Genomic DNA, 25045 nt, shown 5'->3' with positions numbered 1-25045 from the left:
CAATTTAGGGGTAGTCGTGGTGAAGATCCTTACGCCCACATGAAGCGTTTCCTGGAAACGTGTAATTCATTTGTGATTCGTGGAATCACCCCAGAGGCGATTAGGCTGTCTTTGTTCCCCTTTTCTTTGCGTGATGACGCAAAATAATGGGTAAGCTCACTAGAGCCTGGTGAAATCACCACCTGGGAGAAGTTGGTGGAGAAATTAATGCAAAAATACTTCCCACTTACCACTAACGCGAGGAGGCGTCAAGATATTATGAACTTTGAACAAGAAGAAGCTGAGACCTTAAACGCCACATGGGAGCGTTTTAAGGGATTGGTAAAAAATTGCCCAAATTATGGACTACCACTAACTATCCAGATGGAGACTTTTTATGGTGGATTGAATAGAGCATCACAGATGGCAGCCGACGTAGCGGCAGCTAGTGGAATTATGGATAAATCTTACACTGAGGCTAAAAATATATTAGACCGCTGTAACGACCGGATCCTTACATATTATGATCCGACCACTACGACATGCATACCTAGACTTTTCTATTATGAGATAGGTTTTGATAAAAATCTCAAAAGAACATATCTAAGATTTTATTAATTAGGTAGAAAACTATATAAAAAGTTTATTTTACAAAACACCAGGATCCATAAAACACTAGCGTAGTGATACAAAAATGCATATGCCTATAATAGTGAGTTTGATGGTTGGCCATTTGAGCGATGTCCAGTTCTGCCACCTACGCTGTGTCCTTACCTACAAAGTTTATAAAAATAGGATGAGTATATAATATGCCCAGTAAGTAGTTCTCACATAGGGTAGTGACCAAATGCACAATCACATGCAACATGTCCTGAAAACATATGATTGGGACCGAAAACATATAATAACATGTGGTGGTCGGTTATGCTTCTAACGTAAATTTCTCCGCCCTGATAGGAAGATGAGAACTTAGGCGAAAACTAGCCCATCTGATGATTAGCGGGTTATGCAGTCAGTAGGGCCAGAGTCGTATCCAACATCAACCATTAACATAAACATAAGATTGGACTAGAGGGGTGCAACCATACATGCCCTGCTATCCCTAGAAGCATAACCTTTATCTAATTAAAATTTAATCTTATGAACACACATAATGCATGGGGTCCCTTGTCGATAAACGTATTTTAAACATGTAATGCAACATAACAATAACATAATTATGCAACATATTAAAGGTACACTACCATGAAACACTGGTGAGATAACTACTTACCTTGACTGCGATCCTAGTTATTCCTTATTATTCCTTATGGTTTAATCAGTATAGTTTTCCCTCTTAAATTGGAAGGAAATTTGGGCAGCACTTCACGTTTCCTCCTTCAACTAACAGAATTACTTCACCTTTTTCACACGATTTTTACTACTGAGTTTTGTTTGAGAATGAGTTTAACTTCCAGCCCAAAGCCTCCTATTTATAGCTGTTTCTAGCTCTTTTCTGTGTGACAACTCATCCTACAAATGGCTTCTTTAAAATTACTTGGGTTTAAGAATTTCTCTTAATAAGACACCTAATTTTGGCTAACGTTTGCCCTTACGTCTTCAACTTTTGTTTGTATTCAATTTTAGGGTTTTCCATGTATAATCTATAAGATTGTGTCCAAATTCAACGCATAATTCACGCTTCTGTCCAAATCTCGCTCTCTTTGTTCTTAGAATCTCGCTGGTTTAACTCTCGTGACTCTCGCTCTCGCTCTCGCTGATCTCACTCTCGCTCTCACTCCCGCTCTCCCTCTTGCTTCCACTCTCTCCGACTGTCTCGCTGAGAATCTCGCTCTCTCCACTCTCGCTCTCCCCAATTTTCTCTCCAATCTTGCTAGTTTTCACGTGTGGTTGCCTTCACTACTTATGGATTCCACTTCCTCTTTTTAACTCTTTCAAATTTTAAGAGTATATGGGCAATTAATTCACCTCCAATTCTTCCAATGAACAGTGACCAAACAAAAAGTTATCTACTGCCCGTTGTCTTCTGAATTAGCTAGTGGCCAACTTCTAATTAATTCTCCCTGATTCTGCCCCTTTATTCATTATTTTTGGATAATTAATAAATTTCCTATTTTTCCAATTCTAAATTTCCACATGATTTTTCTATTAAATTTATATATTTTTCATTCTTAATCATATATTTTATTTGTTTTCTTGCTTTCTAAATTAGGGTTAGGGTATTACATTTACCACCCCTTTAAATAAAATTTCGTCTTGCTTAACATTTGACATTTAATTTCCTGTAGTGTATGCGTACAAATTTGGGTTGTTACAACCGCATTGCTAAGCACAACATGGAATGGGTGGACGATTCGTATGATGGAAGAACTGACAGGAAGAAGAGATCTCAGAATGTTAATTCTATCGATTCCAATGCAATAGCCACACTTTCTGCACAAGTGGCTACGATGACCAACCTTTTGCAGAACATATCATTCGGAAACGCATGAAATCAGCAGAAGGTCAATCAGGTAGAAGCATTCAGGCAGCCTATGCTTAGCTGTGTGGGCTGTGGAGATCCTCATTCTTATGCTGATTGCCCACAAAACCCGCAGTCAGTATGCTTCATTAAAAACAACTCATTTTCCAATACATAGTATCCTAGATGGAGAAACCATCCAAATTTTTCTTGGACAGGAGGAAATCATCAGGAGCATCATCCAGGGGCGAACCAACAGCAAAGGCAAGGACCGTCACCTGCATTTCAACCAACGCATCAGCCACATCAACAACCCTTTAATAGAGAAGGACAGGCGTCGAGCTCAGGATCTCCGCTTGAGAACCTATTAAAGGAGTACATAGCCTAGAATGACGCGTTGTTGAAAAGCCAGACGTCGTCTATCAGAAACCTGGAAATACTTGTAGGGAAGATAGCGAGCGAGTTGAAAAATAGGTAGCCTGGAGTTCTACCTACAATACTGAACTTCTGGGAACAATGGAAAGAAGGAATGTCACGCGGTGACGTTGCGAAGTGGAAAAACTCTTGAAGAAAGAAGAATGAATCCAAGAAATAGTAGTCCTTCAAAAGAATGCAACACACGTCCAATGGCAGTAGAAGATCAAGAAGAAAGAACGCCTGAGACCACAAGCCATTCAGAACCAAGTACGTCTAATGCGGGAAAACCTGCAGTGCCGCTGAATGCACCATTCCCTAGACGGTTGATAAAGAAGAATGATGAACAACAATTCAAGCGCTTTCTTGAGCTCCTGAGGAAATTGCATATCGACATTCCACTTATAGAGGCCTTGGAGCAAATGCCAAAATATGTAAATTTTTTTAAGGATATTTTGACGAAGAAAAGGAGAGTCAGCGAGACGGAGGTAATTGTACTAACGCAGGAGTACAACACGTTAGTAAGAAACAGTTACCTAAGAAACAGAAGGACCCTGGGAGCTTCACAGTTCCATGCTCGATAGGAGGATGTGGGACATGCATTGTGCGATTTGGGAGCCAGCATTAATCTCATGCCACTCTCAATCTTTAAGAAACTGGGAATTGGTATAGCACAACCCACTTCTGTTACTCTTCAACTTGCTGACAGAACAATCAAGTACCCAAAAGGAAAGATTGAAGACGTTATGGTAAAGGTTGACATCTTCATATTCCCAGCAGATTTTATCATCTTGGACTATGAAGCAGATAATGAGGTACCAATTATCCTTGGATGCCCCTTCTTAGCTACTAGGAAAGTTTTAATTGACGTGCATAAAGGAGAATTAACTATGCATGCAGATAATAAAGAGGTGAAGTTTAATGTATTAAATGCGTTAAAGTTCCCAGATATTGAATATTTTCAGCTGAACAGTTTAGAGTTGCCTACAGAGGAGACCCATGTGTGCGAGGTCCTCGCGTTGGAGGAGAACCTAAAAGAACCAGAGCCGTCAAGTCTGAGTGAGCGGTAGATAAAACCAATGCGTCCATCATTAGAGAAACCACCAGAACTTGAGTTGAAATCGTTACCTAGTCACCTGAAATATGCCTTCCTTGGAACAAACAAAACTTTACCTGTAATTATTTCCGCGAATCTTACTGAGCCTAACAAACACTCTCTTTTGCAGATGCTGAAAAAGCACATGTGTGCAATAGGTTGGACGCTAGCGAATATCCGTGGCATCAACCCATCTTATTGCATGCATAAGATCAGGCTGGAAGAAGGGAAGTCGAGATTGATTGAGCCTCAAAGAAGGCTGAACCCCATAATAAAGGAAGTGGTCAAGAAAGAAATCTTAAAATGGCTGGACGCGGGAGTGATCTATCCTATATCCGACAGTAGCTGGGTAAGCCCAGTCCAATGCATTCCCAAGAAAGGGGGAACAACTGTGATAGTCAATAACAATAATGAACTCATTTCTTCAAGGACTGTCATGGGCTGGCGCATCTGTATGGACTATAGGAAGCTTAACGCGACAACTAAGAAATACCACTTCCCCCTTCCTTTCATTGACCAAATGCTTGGCAGACTTGCTGGTAAAGAATTTTATTGCTTTCTTAATGGATACTTTGGTTATAACTAGATTTTGATTGACCCAGAAGATCAGGAGAATACAACATTTACCTGTCCCTTTGGAATGTTTGCGTTCAGACGCATGCCCTTTAGGCTGTGTAACGCACCTGGAACATTCCAAAGGTGCATGGTGGCTATTTTCTCTAACTTCTTGGAGAAGACCGTTGAAGTCTTCATGGACGATTTCTCAGTCTTTGGAGACTCATTCCAATCATACTTAGATAATTTGGAGGCCGTCTTTGCTCGTTGCGAGGAAACGAACCTTGTGCTGAATTGGGAAAAATGTCACTTCATGGTGACTGAAGGAATTGTCTTAGGCCACAAAGTATCTAAAGCTGGATTGGAAGTTGATGAAGCCAAGATAGTTGTCATAACTAAACTTCTACCACCATCAAATGTTAAAGCTCTACGAAGTTTTCTAAGGCATGCTGGCTTCTATCGAAGGTTCGTTAGAGGATTTTCTCAAATTGCGTGACCTTTGAGTGCAGTACTAGAGGCAAACCAGCCCTACGATTTCAATGAAGACTGTTGTGACACGTTTGAAACATTGAAATATGCGTTGACTACAGCCCCGGTACTAATAACACCGGATTGGACGCAACCTTTTATTCTCATGTGCGGCACGAGTGATGTTGCAGTAGGAACAATGTTAGGGCAGAAGAAAGAAAATTTGATACATCCCATCTTTTACGCGTCCAAGACACTAAATGACTCTCAGGAACACTACACAACCACTGAAAAACAAATGTTGGCTGTAGTGTTTGGCATCAAGAAGTTCAGATCTTATCTAGTAGGTGCGTCGGCCACCATCTACACAGATCACTCAACCATAAAGTTCCTGATAAGTAAAAAGGATGCGAAGCAAGATTAATAAGATGGGTGCTGCTGTTACAGGAATTTGATATTGATATTCAGGACAGAAAGGGAACTGAGAATCAGGTGGCTGATCACCTGTCCAGGTTAGAAAATCAAGAAATGCAAGATCAAGAAAGTAAAATCAAGGACGCATTTACATGATAGCAAATTTTATTTTTTGGATGAATCGTTTCTCTATAAACAAGGCCCTGACTTCATAATGCGTCGATGCGTTCTAGAGGAGGAGACACAATGCATCTTGGCTGAGTGTCATGATTCTACTTACGGAGGGCATTTCGGTGGGCAAAGAACCACTGCGAAGATCCTTCAAAGCGGATACTTCTGGCCCACTCTCTTCAAAGACGCAAGGGAGTTTGTTCGTAAATGTGACCCCTGCCAACGCACGGGGAATATCTCATCAAGGGACGCAATGCCCTTGAACAATATTCTTGAAGTTGAGTTGTTTAATGTTTGGGGTATTGATTTTATGGGATCTTTTCCCCTATCCTGCGGCCAACAATATATCCTGCTTGCAATAGACTATGTATCAAAGTGGGTAGAAGTAGTAGCTTGTGCCAGAAATGATGCGTCCACTGTTTCTAAGTATCTTACCAGGAACATCTTCACACGCTTTGGAACGCCAAGAGCCTTGATAAGTGACGAAGGTACGTATTTCATTAATCGCATCATTTCTAAATTATTTGCCAAATATAATGTTAGGCACAAGATCGCTACCGTCTACCACCCATAAACAAATGGTCAAGCTGAGATATCCAATCGAGAAATAAAATCTATCATGGAGAAAGTGTCAACGCATTGTGGAAAGATTAGGCACAGAGATTAGATGAAGCACTCTGGGCCTACAGGACTGCCTACAAGACCCCCATAGGTATGTCTTCATACTCTTTAGTATTTGGAAAAGCTTGTCACTTACCCCTAGAGTTGAAGCACAAGGCTTTTTGGGCAATTAAGAAGCTAAATTTGAACTTGGACACTGCGGGCTCTCAACGCAAACTTCAGCTTAATGAGCTTGAAGAATGGTGATTGAATGCATACGAGAACAACAAGCTCTACAAAAAGAAGAAAAAACGTTGGCACGACCAACGCATTAGTAAGAAAGAGCTTGTTGTTGGCCAAAAAGTTCTATTGTTCAATTCACGTTTGTGTTTGTTCCCAGGGAAGTTAAAATCTAGGTGGTCAGGACCCTTCATCATTAAAACAATCTTTCCATATGGAGCAGTGGAATTAACACGGGAGGATGGCACCAACACGTTCAAAGTAAATGGCCAAAGAGTGAAGCCATACTTTGAAGATGGCATGGAACGTCAAAAGTCATCTTTTGCACCACGCGAAGCCAGCTGAGGCCCGCATCGAAGCATCCCTGCATTCACATCGATATATATTCTAGGGGCGCTTCTTCTTTCCTTGTTCTTTTTGCATTATGTATTTTACCAATGCGTTTGAGTTTGTTGGTTTGTTTGTTTGTCTGTATTTTAAGATTGATTATTCTTTGTTATTGCCTTCATAAGTTAGAAATTTTACTTTTTTTTTTTTTTTTTTAAAAAAAAGTTGTGTATAATCGAGATGGGAATAACAGACATGTCAGACTTAAGTCTAACGCATGGCCCCAATTGAAGGGATGTGTCTCGAAAATACAAAGCACTCGAGTGCTTAGAACCCAAGAACGTCCCTTCGACTTTGCATTTATTACGAACGTCAGGCGCCACCTGACGTCACCCCACTTTCTCTCCCCTGCCTATAAAAAGACCAAAACGCTTCGTTTTCTTCTTCTTCCCTACTACCTTCGAGCCCTCCGTGAAAAAGAAAAAGAAAACCCTATACCTCTCGTTTTCCCTCACCGCCAATCTGCTCAAACTTCTCTCCGGCCACAATGTCGTTAGCGTCTGATAGTCAGAACCAAACGATGAGTTTCAAAAATGACTCACCTGTAAGTTCTTTCTCCTCGTCATCTATTTCAACTTCGCCTCCCCCAAGCCCTCGAAAAACCTCAAAACTCTCTGTTCAAATCAAACCTATGACGGCGGAACAACCTCCACCTTCCAACGGCCGTCTCGATCGAAGCCTACCACAACACCCATAAAACCTTCTTCTAAAACTCCTTAACCAAAACCCAAAGCCACTCCTAAGCCAAAGCCCAAAACCCCTTCAAAGTCGAGGCAGCGTCCGTCATCTACGGCTACCAATAAGCCATACACCAAGCCTGCCCCACCACCATTCATTTCTAACATAACTCCGGTGGGTGCAACGTATGACCCCATTCTAGCTTACCTTCACAACGCCCCATCACCAGCCGTGCGTCCACCTCCTCCACTTTCAATCCAATCCTTAGCAACCATCTACCTAGTTGAATCAGACGCATCCAGCCAAACGTTGCATTCACCCATCGCCATCTCATCCCCTGGGTCACCTCATACCCCATCAGACACCCCACCATTTACTTCACCTAGACCCACCTCTGACAGTCCTGCGTCAGAGCATAACCTTGAAGAGTTGGCGGAATTGGCTCGACTGGACGAGCAGAAAGTGTTTGGGGCCATTTTGGCAAGCCTCAATCAAGGCCAAGAGGAAGAGCAAATGATGCGTTCTGACCCACCGAACGCATCACTTGAATTGGACGAAGCAGAGCAGTACGCTATGATGCTTGAAGAAAATTAGAAGAAGAAGATGGAGAAGAAGAAAATAGATTTGGCCTAAACGCGTCTCAATCATGCCAAATTGACGCGAATGAAGAGCCCTTAAGATAAAAGAGAGTGACAAGAAAGAGAAAATTAATCTTGGAGGAAGTAGATGAGCAATCAGCATCCGGTTCTGAGGATGCAACGCATAGGAGTTGCTCAAGGCACGACGCGGGATCAGATCAAGGCCATCAAAACCAAACCAAGAGGACAACTGTATTTTCCATGGCTGATTTGTGCATTGTGTGAATGCGGGGGCATTCCTCTGGGGGATGATCATAAAGAGATCGACAGTCTGATAGACATCAAGTTAATCAGGCGTTTACTTCGCTGTTCGCCGCATCAGCCTGCCTTGCCTCCCAAAGAAGTGGCAACCAGACCTCGATCATCTAAACGCACCCCCAAAAGAAGACGCATCCAGCTAGTTGAACACAACGACGAAGCTTTAGAGCATGAAGATTACGAAGCAGAGCTTAAACTTACGGATGAAGAAGCATGGCCAACCCTAAACCTCACTCTCCATGACTCACCAATGGCCCCGCCAGAAGGGAATCTTGATCAAACGCATTAAGAACCTACTGATATAGATCAAGACATCCCTTGTTCCCTTCCTTCGCCCTCACCAAGTCTAATTCCCAATTTTGTGCCTCCTCCAACCATCTTTGAACTAACTGGGTTAGGATCGAGTAACGCAGTAAATTTTGAAGACCCAGTTGGGAGAAGCGAAGAACCAACACCACCTCAATGCAGTACTAACCTTGAAGAGTTGAAAAACTTTCATTAGTGATCAACTCAGACCATCGGCCGCGTCCATCGAAGGTCTTCAGCAACAAAATTGGGTTCTAAGAGATTACCTAAGGTAGCAAACAAGAAGGATGCAAGACCAATTCGTTTATACAACGCAGTACATCAATCAGGTCTTGGTTGGAATGTTTGCCCTGCCTCCATTGCCTGTTCATCTTAGAAACCCTTTGCGCTTTATGGATGAAGACCCTAGAGAAGAATGCAGGGATGATGCACCAGCACAATGAAGTTTTGGGGTGTTGGGTTATTTTGTATTTTGATTTATTTGATGATCTTTTGTATTTATTTGACTTGTTTGTTTATTTCATGTTATTCTATGAAAATGAATGAGAAATTTCTATCATTTTTTTTCCTTTTGTTTGACCTTAGCATACTTTTTTTTTGTTCTTTAGCTATTTTCTAGTCTTGTGCTTTGCTTGACCTCAATGATATCAACTATATGAAATATATAAGTATAGAGTAGGCGTTAGGAAAATCAACAAGACCTGAATTTATCTAAAAATACTATATGTTTTCTTTCTAACGCATGCAAGCTTTAAATCAAAATTCCTTTCGGACTCTCAAAGCCTTTTCGAAATTTTGTTTCTCTTTTAGCAATGAGGATTTAGCTCATCTCCAAATTTAGGGATGAGCGAAATCCGAGTTAAGACGCATCAAACAAGTACATCATAAAGAAAGGGAACAAAATAAGAAAATTGTTAAACGCAACTCCTCTGTCATTACTTCAAAAGAAAAATCTCAAAGTGACATGAGTTAAAAAGTTGGAACAGACACTTAGCCGTAGTTGGGTGCTCGCATGACCCGTGGGGCAAGCCAAAATGAAGTTAAGTCTCATAGACCAATGCGTACCATAGAACTCCTCTATCTAGTCTAAAAAAATTGTATCCTAAAACGCATGAATATTAGATATGAGTTTAGTTGTTAAGGGTTTTCACCCGTAGTTGGATGCTCGCATGACACCCATGGGGGCAAGCCAAAACAAAAGTGGGATACCTGGAACAACACATGGGTAATTAAAAATTCATATTTTTCTTTTTATCCGGCATTTATCTTAAAAAGAACATCTAACACATTGCTGGTTTAGAAAAAAACGAGAATGTTTTGAGAAACGAAAGGAGTTGTTGATAAAAGGCCTGCTGCATCTGAAGCTAAACATTATTCCTTTTAGAAAAAAGTCAATCTAAGTTACATTTTCTAAACTCTTATCTCAAGCTTATGACTGAATATGATGAGAGGCGAACTCTACACACTTAAGACAAGGGAGATAACAAAGAATTATTTTGGAATGCTTGAGGACAAGCATTGTTCAAATTTGAGGATGATCTATGATAACTTGTAGAAATACAAGTTATTTTTGCTGCTAAGTTGGAACAACTAAGGTTTTTAATGATAAAATCTCTTTATTTTTAGAAGTAATGCATGGAATTACTCAAACATTAGCAAACTCATGCAAAATAAGTTTTATTACTAAATAATGCGACACTAACACATTGTATTGCAGGATTTCAACAAGAAGCTAACGCATAATCAAGAAGTGTCGTAGGCAAAAGTTCTAACGCATGGGCCATGCGTCGGAGGGAATTCAACGCAGAGAAGATTCATTGATCTAGGCTGATTGTGTCACATCACCACTTGCAAGTATGGGCACCTGTAGCAGGCGGCGTCTGAAAAGCTTTTGAGTGTCAGGCGGCTGACCAGGGTATGGACTTTAATGCTGCCCATCACCAAGTGGAGATGACCAACGCCTATAAATAGATGAAGTCCCTCCAGAATACAGATATACATATACATATTCAGAAAATTTTCAAGATCCTCACTCTCATAATTAGCGTAGTCATAGTTTTAGTTCTTTAGAAGTTGTGCTGTGGTGCCAAGACGATTAGAAGGGTTGAGAACCACCATCACCGCCGGTCAGGGAGCGGAGGAAGTCAAGCTTGAGAAAGACACTTCGTCCAACTCCTATACAAGTGATTGTACACAACTAGAATTGAGCCAAAGAGATACAAGAGATTGTACTGTGCGGCTTGACTCAGTTCCTTTCATCTCATTTATCGCTTTCATTTCATCTGATTAAATATTGCTTTTGTAAAGACAATCTGTTTCTTTATAAATTCATATATTTGATCCATCATACTTTGCCATTGTTTATTTCTTGTTTATGTTGAATGCATCTATACTTTATGCAATATCTCATTTTAAAGTCTTAAGTCATCTTGATCAATTGGTAAAAGCATCTTTAACTTAGATTATTCGAGAGAATAAATAAGCCGTATCAAGTAGAATGCCTAGTACATCTAGAGATAGACTTACTGGTGTTTATTGCATTCTGTGTTCGACGCATGCATCCTGGAGGTAGGTTTTGTATGTTATTCGCATTGAGAAGTGTTGAATAAAGTCTAACACATAAACAAAGATAAGCAAATCATCCCATCTCATCCACATCATACTCTGGTTTGTGTACATTCATCTTAGATCGACACATACCACTTACATTAAAATCCATTTTCGCATGATTCATCATTCACTACTCAACTCTTTTGTATCTTCTTGCACAAGCACAACACCTTAGTGTAAATAACACAGTTCTTCATATATTTTTGGAAACCCTACAACAGCTACAACGCAAGGTCTGCGTTAGCTTAACTGAATCTCTAAGTTCGACCCTGGACTTACCAGGAACTTAAATTGGATTTATACTTGGGTCTGGTTTAGGAAAACTTGAACATCAATAGGAGTGTCGTGCGTTCTGTTGCACATCTCTAATGCACCAACGCGTTACAAATACATAAACGCATCAAAGCATCAATACATCATCTATACTTAGAACTTATTTTTCCAATTTATTTTATACAATACACTCCCAGCTGGAATCACAATAGTAACGAACAATCTAGATGTTGGGTTTTATGTCGTAAAACTCGTGGTATGTAAACAATGGAACTTATGCTAAAAATTCAATAAAGGTGTTATTAAATAGATCTATTTGCTTAATAGAAATCCAACAAACCTAAAAGTCCATTGACTATTAGATGAGTACTTGAACTTTATGTGGAGACATAAAGGTGGATCAAGTTCGAGTAAATAGCCATCTATAGTATATCGATAGGGTTGGGTACCTTATTCTGATAACACTATTGGATGCGGCCTGTTATGTAGTTGTTACAACGAGTTGTAAAGTGCTAAACGATGTGATCCTAATTCGTTCATGTTGGACACGAGGAGTGGGGATGTCCTTGTGCAAAAGGGTTTGTACAAGATAGGATCACGAAATGAGTCACTCTTACTTTATAACGCGTTTTACTGTTTAAGACTGACTATTTCAAAGCGATAACCTAGGTAACTTGACCTTAATCCTGAGCTAACTATGAATTCTTGTTTATTCGGGATTACTGTTAGATTTGCATAGGTGAGGGTTGGCTCAACAACGTCGACTCAATAAGACTCCCATTTCAGGAGTAAGACTGGATAGATAGTTGGGGACATAGGGTGCAAGAGGGAATTCACTCCTACCCACTTTTAGGGATAGTAAAGAGGTTGTTCCCTTAAGAGCTGATTCTGGGTCTTGAACAAGAGATCCCGCCCTCTCATTGGCATGAAATAGACTCAGTTTTATTGATTGGATCACAAAAAAATTGTTCATTAGGGGATTAGTGGGGACTTAAGGAACAAAAGGTAATTTCGGGGGTAAAATAGAGATTTGACCCAGCCGTTATTACGAACAACCTGTGAAGGGTTGACTTACTAATCATGGTTATATCGAGTGGACATAATATATCTACAGTGAGAGGAGTTCAACTATGGGCTTTAGTGGAGTGACCCATCAGTTAACGAATGGGGATTAGATCGGTCTAATAAGTTTAGCCGATTAATCTTGGATCGTTAGAGCTCATGATCTGTAGGTCCATGAGGTCCCCCTACTAGCCCGAAAATGGATTAGTTTTAGAATAGTGTAATAAGTTAATTTGAAATGTTCAAATTAGAATCAAACGAAATTGGAGAAAATATATTTAAATATGATTTAAATATTTGAAGATGAATTTGTGTAAAAATTAATTTAATATCGGATATTAAATTAATTAGAATTATTTAAATTGTTTAAATAATTATTTATTAATTTTATTAGAAAATTAATTTATGAAATTAATTTGTAAAATTAATAAAGTTTTGATTTTAGAAATAAAATATGACTTTAAAATCAATTTTAGATTTTGGAAATAAAATTACACAAAAAAGGAAAATAGGTTTTTCCATCTTCATCTTCAACTAGCTCATTAGGAACCCACCACCATCAAGCTTCAATAACTCCAAGCATGAGTTGCATCTCATGCAGCAAATCTCTTTGCATGATAGTTTGCAATATATTGAATAGACTGGAGTGAAGTTGAGGTGATTTAACCGATAAATTTTTTCTGAAAAATTCTTGAGAAGAAGGTGTTTTTCAATGGGTTGATGCAGTGAACTTTCTCCAAATTCCCTTTGATTCCAGCTGATTTTGAATCTCACAACTCAATCTAGAGCACCAAGAGAATATTAGGGAAGATCTTGTGGTTGTCTGCACAAAGATTTGGAGGAATTTGCAGCTGGAAATCAAGATTTCAAAGGTTCTTCAAAAGTATGTTCTTAAAACCCGTTTTCTTTTCGGCCAAAATTAATGAATTAGAATGCTTATGGATCATGTTCTCTTCCACCGCGTGTTGCTACCTCTCCAACACTAGAAGCTAGAAGGCAGCAACAACATCGTCTAGAAACATCTCATTAATAACCAAATACAACTCGACAATAATTCATTGGGTTCCATGGCTTTCTAACAATCGAAGAAAATTAAAATGTACAAAAGGATCAAACAATTAAAGGAAGAACAAGTATCTATATGTTCATCTCCATTAATCAAAGGCTATTAACCATACAAAAAACTTTTTCATTTAATAGTACATCTCTAATAGCCCAAATAAACATCAACATAAGACAAAACAACCCACTAATATATATATATGTATATGACCTTTTGTTGGTTTAAAAAATTAAGTACATAGATTAATTGATTGAGCATCTAGATTAATTAAGCAATTAATTAATGATCTAGGGTGTCTTGCTTTGGTCTTTTGGACAAACCATCTAAGGATAAAAACAAGCAAGTAATGCATCTTTAGAGTTCCATGATCAACCAAAATAATTGGTGGAATCCAAATTCCCTAGGATAGACTTCTAATTAAGTCGATTTTCATACCTTTCGATTTCTACTTTCATGCAAGTTAAGTTCTCGCTATTTAAATCACTTGCAAATTACAAAAGAAACCAACCCCCTCCTTATTGTGACCATTGAATTCAAGTTTATAGCTAAGACCGTTCTCTTAGATTCCCTACAGATTCGACCTATTTCCACTAGCTACAAGCTAGTGGGAGTGGTTAAATACCATTTGTTTGGGGTGTTCGCAAGCTTGGAACACTTCACGAACGTCGGCACTGAAGTCGACTTATAAAGAAGAAAATGATGAGGCGGCGAACTAATAGATTGGTGAAACACGAAACAGAAGCTGCGACTAGAAAATTGACGATATTGAAGACAAACGAAAGGGCGCTGAAGATGGAAAACGACGAATGGATGGATGGGGGGGTGGGGGAGGGGGTGTGGGTGTGGTACTGAAGATGGACTGAACCATGAAAGCGCTGAATAGAAGGAGAAAGGGGGTTTTAGGGTGTTTAAATGCACTTCAAGGATTTCCTCAAATAAATAGAAGGACAATACAGTTATTACCCCCATTTTGTCATCACCTGTCCATGTCAGAGTCACGTTGCCGCTGCTATTTGCTGTCGCCGTTTGCTCTCCGCCACACCCAGAGTCACTGCTGCTGTCGGACGTCGCTGTTGCTCCCACACTCGTCGGAAGAGACACAAATAGGGCTATGTGCTATCGGACACAGAGAGAGAGGGAGGGAGGGAGAGGTGGGGGGAGGGGGAATTTTTCTCCTTTGCTTTTTTTTCTTTTAAATATAAAAAATTCCCCATTTAAATTTAACCCATTTTTTATAGTCTTCTTTCAAAAATGCTAGATTGAAAAGCTATCTTAGGGGATATTTGTTGTAGTGTTGTTCTTTTTCTACCGTGTGTGGTTTTCAAAAGAGTGAGAGACACAGAAAAGTTCTGTAAGAGAAATCTGAAAAATCATCTCTTCCTCTCAACACTCTCAAAACCCTCTTGTTCCAAAATAGCCAAAGCCTACAAAACTCCTATGTTCTCATCCAAGGAATACAGAGAAATTATGAACTTCACTTCCTAGCATAGTGAGAGACTTTGCAGCTAGTATATGTGACTTAGTCACTTTCCTAGCATTTATAAATGCATATGGTAATTGATTTGCTATATTTGTAAATGAATTATTTTATGAACTTCAAGTTCACATTAATCTATTTGGGGATTTAGATGAGACAATAACGATGTATTCCATGTAATTTCTTTTTCTAACTTATTAATTTCTCCCCCTAATGTTGAAAAATTTGTCTCACTAAAATGATAATCAACAAATCATGCAATAAATACATCACCCGTCAGGGGTTCAAGATATTTAATAATTGATGGAGAATCATATCCAATATATATTCCTAATCTTTTTTGAGGATCCATCTTAGTACGTTGTGATGGAACAATTGAAACATATACTGCACATCCAAAAATTCTCAGATGGGAACTACCTGGCTCATGACCATAAACTAATTGTACCGACGAGTACTTATGATAAGCTATTGGTCTAATGCATTGTTGACTTGAAATGTATTTCTTATACTAAGTACGATTATTCACACTACTCATGGATGGATTGATGTGCATGCATGATGATGTGCTACAAGCTCATGTTGCCATAAACTTGTAACGCAAAATGTAATCTTCTGCGGTGTTGTTGCTCATGCACACTTTATGTGATACTACTTCTAGATGTATGCGTTATTAATGGAATGCTTGTAGTATACTATGGCATAATGCGTTGTCACAAGTTTCCTTCTGCTGAAACCAAGTATAATTCCAATGCAAGTTTCTCGGAGTGATCCGAGGTCGAACACAGGGATTGTTGTCGTTAATGTGTTACATTTGTGATATATGTGACCGGTGTTTTTACAATTAATAAAGGGTGTGTTTGTACAGGAAATTAAATTGTGGTAAAGTAAAATTGTACAGATAAACTAAAGTTGCGTTAATAAAATAAAGTGCGATAAACCTAAGCTAACGTGATGTAAGATACAAGATATATATACATGATGCTGAGTTCGAGACTGACTGTTAAGTTTATACAAAGGATCGTAGTATGCAATGGCAAGGCTTAATGGACGAATCAGAAGGAGAAAGAATAATTAGTACAAACATCGCAAGTTTGTTAATTGCGTTAAAGATACAACTAAGGTTCCGCTTTCCCTTGGCGTACACCTCTCGATGATCGGCCACGTTCTCATATCTCTATGGTGAAACAGGGATGAACGTGGTGAATGCAAGGTTGCTTCCATCTTTGGAAGTACTTCTCGCTTTAGTGAACGCATTCTTCCAACCCTCTCTTGATAGGCAGAATGGCATCTTCACTTCTGCTCTCACAGGTGAAGATGTCGTCTAGCATGCTTTGACTAAACTTAATTATTTCCTTAACCTGATTAATTTACTTCCTCAATTAATGCTAATTATCCAAGGGATTAAGAAAAAATCGTTGAGAAAGTGAAATATGGATGAACGAAAATAGACAGAATGATGGAGATGAAAATGATCATAGCAATTAATACTAAGATTAAGCATCTGATACATGGTGTGAATGATAGAAATTAAGAAGATGAATACAAGTGATGATAATGAGATAGAAACAAATACAGAAGAGTGTCAACATCTTGACACAGATCTGGACGATGGATTTGCTTGTCGGCGCGTGGAGTGGATGAATAGAGAAGAGCTTCCCTCTCAGGCTTGCTCGTCCAGTAGAAGTGACCTTCGTACAGACTTTCAAGGCAGGGATCAAAAGGATTCTTTGCTCGGAGACTCACCTCTTGGCCTTGTCTATTAATTCTTCCTAGATCTACTCTGATTATTCGCTCAACCAGTCTCTCTCTCAGATCAGTATATACACTTTTCTCTGTATTCAAGCATATCTTTTCAGTGGAATGGCAGGAGGTATTTATAGGCTAAGGTTTGACTCTCTGACTTGTGGTCCCCACTTTATCGTTAAGGCAGTTCCTGAAATGGTGGAGTGAATATTCCTTCTGTTACGCAATCAATCCCATCAGAAATGCACAACGGTCAGCTGTACATGCGTCAAAATCCTCCGCAATTGCGTTGCTCTTCACATCTTTGATTGTTTACCCGCATGCGGTGTTGTTTTTTATTACCGCATGCGGTTGAGATTGCGTTGATTGTCGCATGCGCCGTCATTGCGTTGCTCGTCTATTCATTCCTGAATGATGGGCGCAATGCGACGTAGATGCGTTGTTCAATTTATCTTGAGCCTTGAACGTATGCGGTGACTTGATTTCCTGCAAAATAGACTTAAAATATTCTTTTCTACCATCGCAATGGTGTCAGTGGGTGTATTGACGACAATTTATAATTCTTGCATTTCTTAGCTAATTTCTATACAATTGACGCAACTTTTCTTTCTTTTGGCTGCAATATCTAACTAAAACAGTATAAATAACATGTATTTCTACAAGTTATCATGCGTACAAGTGACGCTACATGAAAAATAGCATGTCCTCATACAAATGTAGAAAGTTTAACTCTCATAAGCAATGATCTAGCAATTGTTGGCTTTTTGGCGCTTAATCTCAAATTAGTTCATTTTAATTAATTAATATTTTGATGATAAAAAATCTTATTTTATTTATTAACAATTTTATTAGTAGAGATCAGAAATTCTGATGCCTTTTGAATCACCTAAATCGGAGTTCGGATGAAAAAAATATGGCCAAAAGAAATGGAACGAAAAAATACCCGAGACGGTGACGTGGTGAATTTATCATCAAATTGGACCAATTAGAGAGTGCTACTTAGAACTATAGGGTGGGTGACACATGGGGCTTGAAATTTCAATTGGTGGATTTTAGTTTTGTTAAAAAAGTGAATTTTAAAAAAATTATAATACATTTAATATTATTTTATGTTTGTGTCTAATGGCTAGTTCTCGATAAATAGTGAGCTCTTGTTTTTTGTTGGGTTTTAAAAGAAATGATTTAATATATATATATATATATATATATATATATATGTATATATATATATATATTGTTTGTATGGCTAGTTGAGTTTAAATCTCCACCATTCAATTTTATTTTTTGAACAATCCAATGGCTTAAATTAAAATTCACTTTTTACCCCACTTTCCTCTCTTTTTATACTTCATATTCTCCAAAATTATTTCAACTTTTCACATTTTACAATCCTCAAAATTATCAAAAAAAAAAAATCCACCATTGTTACTCTCTCTACAAATTTTCAATTTTCTTTCTTTTCATCTAACTCTTGAGAGAAATTTTTATTGTATTGTGAGGATTAAAGTGTGTAAGCTCAAACTTGTATACCCATTCTTTTTAGAAAGTTATTTTATGATTTAAGGCTTCAAAATATTGTAATGATTAGATCCTAACCCGTGGAAAGGATCGGGTTTGCTCTTGAACCCGTAAAAGGAGTGCGGTTCAGATTTCTTCCATAGAAAGAGTCAAAGAAGATTTTTTTAATTAAGGTCCCAAGAGGCGTTTGGGAAAGTGAATGTAGGTCACGTTTGATCGAACCACCGTAAAAATCACGGTATCTTTTTCTCTATCTCTTTTCTAGTTATTTTTGCATTTAATTTTAATTGATTGATTTTGTTATTTGAGATTGGTTGAGTATATTGTTACCTAATTTTTTTTTTATCAATATTTAGCATAAATTAGAGTTTTTATTAATTTAATTTAAAATTATCTAATTAGATCAAATTGAGTATACTTTAAGAAAAAGATTAATTAAACCTATTCACCCCCTAGGGTTGCCATACTGGTCCAACAACAATATACAGTTTTCATATGAGACCGTAGATATGATATAAAGATACCCCATATTATTCTTTCTATTAGTCTCAATATGATAACCATTGCAACGTATATCTTCAAAATTAAGTAGATTTTTGTTTGATTGACTAGAGAACAATGCATTGTCAATTGTAAATTTTGTTCCTCTAAGCAAAATAATATTTGTTTTTCCAAAGCCTTCAATCAGGTTTGCAGAACCTGATATCGTATTGACTTTTTCTTCTAGCGTTGTCAGTTTGGAAAAATATTTTGTACTTGTATGTATTGTATGTATAGTTGCACTGTCTGTCAGACATAGATCTTCTTTACTCGTTTTTTAGTCACCCAACATATGAAAATGATCCAGGTTTCTTCATTAAAAGAAAATAATTACAATAAGAAAAAAAACATTTGGAATATACAAATGTTAACATCTACTAAGAGGAAAAAAAACATGGAGATGAATAAGAAAAAACAACATTAAGTCTAGATATTTTCAAAGTCAAAGGAAACACTTGATGTTCCATCAATTCTGCCGATTTTCTCTTCAGGAGATTCAAATAAACCCACCACATCCAAATTTATCATATGGGATGGGTCAAATTTGTCAATATCCTTGCAAAACTTGCTTCCACATTTTTTCTTTTTCCTTCAAGGAGGTTTGATAGACATCAACTAAGTGTTTTGACGTACGATAGGTATGTGACCAATGCCCGGTCATTCCTCATTTGAAGCATTTATTTTCAACACTTTTTGAACACTTATCTTGTGGAGTTTTTCCTTTGTGATCATCATTTTATGTGGTTCTTTTGAAATTAGAATAATTAGAATAATCACTACAAAAATAATAAGTATTTCTTTATTTTCCACGATCACCACCTCGACCACAATTATTATTAAAATTCACAGTATTCACTTCAAGGAGTTGTGTTGTTCTGGTTGGTCAAGATTTATGATTTTTCATCAATAACTCATTATTTTGTTCGGTCATGAGAAGACATGAAATTAGTTTAGAATATTATTTAAAACATTTTTCTCGATATTGCTACTGTAGAAGCATATTCGAAATGTAGAAAAATGTTTTTCTAACATATTGATTTAAAATTTTGGAGCCTCAAGTGCATCCATTTACGACGAGCTTTATGAAGAAAAATTATTTTCTAGTGATCACATTTTTTATGACATCCAGGTGCATTTTGGCATTAAAAACTAATGACAAATAATTATTATCATTAATATCAAATGCTACACATTCTAATTTTATAATATTTTCATAGTAACACTATTATAAAATATTATATTAAAAATAAATATAATATAATATATTATAATAATAAAATAATAAAATATTAAAAATAAATTAAACATAATATATGGAATATATGAAATAAATAAATAACAAAAGTAAATAAAATAAAACGAATGGACTTCTCCACTTTCTCCATTTTTTTTAAAAATTTTGCCCAATGTGAGTGTTCCAAAACTCACCTAATGCCACTATTTATAGGTAATTTGGTAAGTAGAAGATGGATTACATAGACACTTTATGTGTAATGTTGAGACACATGAACAACATTTTGGGAAATGAGGGCATGACACATGGTCAATGGACACTAAGCAAGAACATCTAATGAGCATCTATTATCATAATATTTATAATATATATATATATATATATATATATATTGTTCGGTTTATTATGTCTTTTTAAGACATCGAATCAAAAACTCAACAAAAAAATTTCAATTTGCTTCACTATTGAATTGAGAAGTAATGCATTTTAAAGAAAATCAAACATATTAGTCGATTCAGTCCGGTTTGGCTCGATTTGTTGGTTCTGACCGATTTTTAACACTCCTCGTTATTGTTGGCTACTATTGCCCCTCCGTTCAAAAAATTGTTCTTAAATATAAAATTGAAATTAGTTGTTCATAGTGTTAAATAGCTACAATAAGCATTTCAAGTGTATCAACAATAAGTTTAATAGCAATCAACATTCAATTACTAATATATTTTGAAGTAAAATATTTGTGTTTCATTTTATGAGAATGATATTTCAAATACCTAATTTTTTCTCTTTTAGATGGTGTATTGCTTAACATATAGTAACTAATATATTATTGTAGTATTTCAATTATGTATATTATTTAGATTACTAACAATATACCTAAAATAAAATATATAAGTTGTACATTATTCATAAATATCATTATATGCATATTAGTTAATTGAGTATATTAAAGTTACTTCGAAAGCGCATAATGAGAATTGAAGGAAATTTTTGACATTCCCCATTTTTATTGGGTTGGTCTGGGTTTTTGTTATCAATTTTGAGAAAAAAGAAAAAAAATTGAAGACACGACCCTAAGTTTGAAAGCTTTTTTTTGCTAATTGTGCAACTACTCCTATAAAATTAACTAAATAATCAAGGCCTATTCGTTAACCTTTGGTTTTTTGTTTTTGCAAATTAAAGCTTATTTCTTCTCAATTTCTTATCGTGAGTTTTCATCTTTCTTAAATAAAAATAGTTGATTCTAAGCTATATTCTAAAAACAAAAACAAACTTCCAAAAACTTCTTTTTTAGTTTTCAAGACTTGGCTTGATTTTTAAAACATTAGAATAAAGTAGACAATAAAGCGAGAAATTTTGAGGTGAAAGAGATATTTATAGACTTAATTTTTAAAAACTAAAAACTAAAAAATAAATGAAATCTAAAAAATAAAGGTTAATTACGAGGTTGTGGCATAAATATCGATAATATATACACATATATAGAAAAAATGTATATTATTTTATTTTTGGCATGATTTTGTCCTTGAAGGATTGGAATTCCTCGTGGAAGCATGTGAATATACCATACATTTGATAATCAATTTGAAAACCAAGACGGACAGAGAAAAAATAACAGTGATAAACATCCACATAAGCATGTACTGAAAGATGGAGAAGAGATAAATAACGAGGAACTCACCCTTGAAGATCTTATTTTCACGTAACTCCTCTCCACGAACGAGATCTCCCTCGAACTCCTCTGCACAATCTCAATGTACAACAATTCTTCTCCAACAAACAGAACACCACCACTTGGGCTTCCTTGATATTCTCCGACAAGGAATACATAGTTGTGGGATTCCTTTTTATGTTTTGGGAAAGGGAAGAGAATTACTTTTGCTACAAAGCATATTGAGAGATAAAATCTTAGAGAGAGTTCTTTTTTACAAAATTGTTCTCTCTCTCTTTCCAGAACCAACCTGAGAGGGATGAATCAATGTAGAGGGGAAGTTACAACTCCACTCCTTTTAACGTAGGATAACTCTCTTTGGGAGTTATTCTTATCAAATTAATTATATTAAATCTCATTCAATATAATTAAATTAATAATATATTTAAATATCACATATTTAAATTTTTATTTGAATCATATTTAAATTATATCATCTCACATAACCTATAATTTTAATATGAATTTCATTCATATTAATTTTAATCTATAGTATTTATATGAATCACATTCCTATAATTAATATTTGAATCTTATTCACATATATTACTCTCATTTATTATATAGTATTAATTATAAATCATATTTATAATTAATTATATATTATAATATATCAATATATATTACTTTGAATTTCATTCAAATATTTATCTCTTTTATTAATTATAAATCATATTAATAATTAACTATAAAGGAAATTCTTATAAATAGAAAAATCCCAAAAATGTTTACACTTTATAGCAAAAAGACCCTTAACTATAATGCATTAGTATATAGTATACTAATTTAAATCTTATTCAAATATTTATCTCTCTTATAAATAGTATTAATCATAAAACATATTCGTGATGAACTATGTATTATAATGTATCTAAATATATTCAACTTTATATGAATCACATTAATATAATTTTTTCCTTAAATAATTTGAACACTTCAAATTATTCCAAGACCATTTATTCTTTGTTTTATCCTTAGTGAACTAGCAAAGAGACCTAATGGACATACAAATTAGAAACTCAAATGATACAAGATTAATTAATTAAACTCTTTAATTAATTAACCAACATCCATTAACTGTTGGTCACTCCACTAAAAATCGACAACTGCACTATTCACATTGTAGATATATTTTGTGTCCACGGATATAACCAATCAACAATAAGTCGACCCTTCGCGAATTGCTTATCACTACAGCTGGGTCAAATGATCATTTTACCCCTTAGTTACATCTAACTTCTTAAGTACCACCGCCCTTGAATGAACAATTAGTTATAGTCCAATTATAAACTAGTCCCCTCTCTAGCCAGTGAGAGGGTGAGGGCCCTCATTGTTCAAGACACTGAATCAACCTTCAAGAAAACAATTTATCTACTTACTCTAGAATCAGGAAGGAGTAAATTTCATCTTGTGTAGCTATGTTCCTAGCTCTAAAGTGTAAATTTCTTCTTGTGTAGCTATGTTCCCAACTCCCTACTCAGATAAGCTCTTACAATGGTAGGCATATAAAGTCGGCGAACTTGGCCACACTCACCCAAAAAAATCAAAGGATTTCCCTCATAGACTAAAGTTCACAACTCACTCAGAATTAAGGTCGAGTCATCAATAGTCTTCCTATTGAAATGTTAATCTCATCAAGTAACGGTGTTATAAAGAGAGACTAATCATTTCACAGTCCAGTCTTATACAAACTCTTTGTATAGGATACCCCACTCACATGTCTCAACATCAACGATTCAGATTAAATCATTTGTAACACTTGACAATAATTATAACAATTACAAAATGTGTTGTATTTGTAGTGTCACCAGGATAAGGCACCCAATCTTATCTATATACTACAGACCATTTAGGTTATTACTTAAACATGATCTACTTGTATGTCAACCACAAATATGTTTAAGTTTCATAAAATAACCTTAGATCTTAGTTCATTGGATTGAATTGATGCACAAATAAAATAACTTTTATTTTATTAATAATAATTTATTTATACAAATGTACAAACTACGAAGAACAAATAGATTTAGGACACCAATCCCAACAGTCCTAGGGTCCCAAAATCCATCACTTATGGGGTGTTTTGTTTAACTTTTCAAGTGTTTAATTTTGAATATAGGTCATTTTAAAAAAAATTGAAGTGTTTGACAACTACTCAAAATACCTTTTGAAAAACTTTCAAAGGATATTTTAAGCAGTTTTTTTTATCAAAAGAATTCAAATAAAAATGATTTTTTTTTTTAAAAAAATATTTTTTCTCTAGTCATTCCAAACAGACACTTAATTAATAAAACTATACTAATCTACATTATCCCTATATATGGAAATAAATGAATTCTACTTTGTTGTTGGGTTTTATGTTCTAAAACTCACGGTTTGTAAACTATTACTAATAAAGATGTTATTGAGGTTTATTTAATAATGTTGTTATTGAATATGTGAATTGCATATTTCATTTTAGAAAATCACAAATCCAATAAACTAAGATCTATGGCAATAATATGAATAATTGGACTTTATGTAGAGACATACAAGTAGATCCAGTTCAAGTAAATAGCCTAAACGGCCTATAGTATACGAATAAGGCTGGGTACCTTATTCTGGAAATACCATCAGATGCGACCTACTTTGTATTTAGTACAAACGAAGTGGTCCTGAATCATTCATGTGGAAACATGCAAGTGGAGACGTCCTATGCAAAGAGTTTGTATAAGACCGAACCATGAAACAAGTCACTTTTACTTTATAACATCATTTACTGTTTAAGACTGACTATTTCAAATATGATGATTTAGGTAACTTGACCTTAATTCTGAGCTAACTATGAACTCCTGTTTATTCAGGATTATCCTTAGATCTACATGTGTGAAGGTGGCTCATCAACACCGACTCAATATGCCTCTTATTTCAAGAGTAAAACTGGGTAAATAGTTGGGGACATAGAGTGAAGAAGAAATTCACTCCTACCCGCTTTTAGGGATAGTAGAGAGGTTGTTCTCTTAAGTGCTAATTTCAAGTCTTGAATAAGGGGTCTCGCCCTCTCATTGGCTTGAGAGAAACTCGTTTTAGTGATTGGATCACAAATCAATTTTTCATTAGAGAATCAGTGAGACTTAAGTAACAAGAGATAATTACCAGGGTAAAAAGGA

At 36.1% G+C, this 25045-nt stretch overlaps 1 long non-coding RNA gene across 1 annotated transcript; it reads right to left on the bottom strand.

Moving 5' to 3' along the window:
* Positions 1-554: 554 nt before the first annotated feature.
* On the bottom strand, positions 555-14900 carry LOC150033530 (uncharacterized). Its single transcript, XR_016524041.1, has 2 exons — positions 14654-14900; positions 555-753 (listed from the first exon to the last, which is right to left on the bottom strand). It is a non-coding gene; the product is annotated as an uncharacterized LOC150033530 (long non-coding RNA).
* Positions 14901-25045: the final 10145 nt, after the last annotated feature.

The sequence above is a fragment of the Benincasa hispida genome, chromosome 10 (assembly GCF_027475165.1).
Source record: "Benincasa hispida cultivar pf3 chromosome 10, pf3_genome.v1.1, whole genome shotgun sequence".
NCBI lineage: Eukaryota > Viridiplantae > Streptophyta > Magnoliopsida > Cucurbitales > Cucurbitaceae > Benincasa > Benincasa hispida.
Note: the sequence above shows the minus strand (reverse complement) of the source record. Positions and strands in the feature narration are given on the sequence as shown.